Raw genomic sequence first — 1,386 nt, forward strand, 5'->3', positions numbered from 1 at the left:
GAGCAGTATTGTTTCTTTTCAAGAGCTGAAGAGATGTAGACAACGACTCTGAGGCTTTGTTGAACTGTGGAGTGTCTAGGGCGGAATCCAAATTGATGTGCGGAAAAACTCTGTGATTCAACGATGGATAGGATACGTTTAAGGAGGAGTTTTTCAAAAAGTTTTGAAAGGATTGGAAGTAGGCTGATTGGTCTATAGGAAGCAGGATTATTAGGAGGTTTTCCTGGTTTTGGAAAGAGAATTATAATGGAAAGTTTCCAAAGGATAGGGAAATGGGTTGTTCTTAGGATACAATTATAGAGATATGTAAGGAATATTATAGCTTTGGGAGGAAGTTGGCGAAGGATTTGAGGAGTCAGAAGATCATACTCTGGAGATTTACGAGGAGTTAGCATCCTTAGTTGATATTTGACCTCAGAAGGGGTGATTGCTCTAGGAGGTGAGGAGAGTGGGATTGGTGACGATAGGTATTCTTCAATTGTTTGGGTTAGGTCAGTATGAAGTTCAGGATGGGGAGTGAATGTATGAGAAAGGTGAATGGCTAGTTCTTCGGCTTTATCTTTGTCGGATGCTGCCCATGTGCTATCATTTCGTCGAAGGGGGTGGGAGATATGTTTGGATTTTAGGATTCTTTTGGTCATGTTCCAGAGGGAATGTCTTGGATGGAAGGATGTCTTGTGCGTTGCCATAATGTTCTGTACTGGCGCTTGGTTTGAATGAGATCTTTGAGATGTTGTGGTAGAGGATTTGTCTTGCGTTTACTGGGAACATTATAGGGTAAGGAGGCAGACCAGACAGCTTGTTGGATAAGGTTTTATGGGTTTTAGTGGTACAAATATTTATTCCAATATTAAATAATAAGAGGAAAAAATGCTTAGATAAGATCAGTACAAAAGTAGCTCCGAGAAAAACCAAAAAAAGTCATCGCCCTGAAATAATTACTTTTCACATTACGCAATCAATAAATGACACAATGGAAGATGAAAAAAATACGCATAAACATTTGTTTTTTTTTAAATGTTTTTCTTTCTTTCTTTTATTTATTATTATTATTTTTTAGAATTATTGTCTACTTTGAAAGAGTATGACTGAAGAAAGTTGATACAACAAGTTTTAAGTCGAAGATTGGGATTGAACATTGATTTCCTATACATAAGCATTGTTAGTAATTATTACAAGTTATTGATTATGATTTGTTGATTGAGATTATGTTGGTTGATATACATAGTTGTATTGATTATAGATGTCAATTTCGCTTTTTGGACCCGCCCAAAGGATAAAAAACCTGCCAACAGGTGACAGCATTCAGTTATGAAAGTATGATACATCTATCTAAACAGTTCCACTCTTTATGTATTCTTCCTTCTTGGATATAATTTTCATATT

This window comes from Halyomorpha halys, unplaced genomic scaffold (assembly GCF_000696795.3).
Source record: "Halyomorpha halys isolate HHAL.00 unplaced genomic scaffold, Hhal_1.1 Scaffold2328.1, whole genome shotgun sequence".
In the NCBI taxonomy this organism is placed as follows: domain Eukaryota; kingdom Metazoa; phylum Arthropoda; class Insecta; order Hemiptera; family Pentatomidae; genus Halyomorpha; species Halyomorpha halys.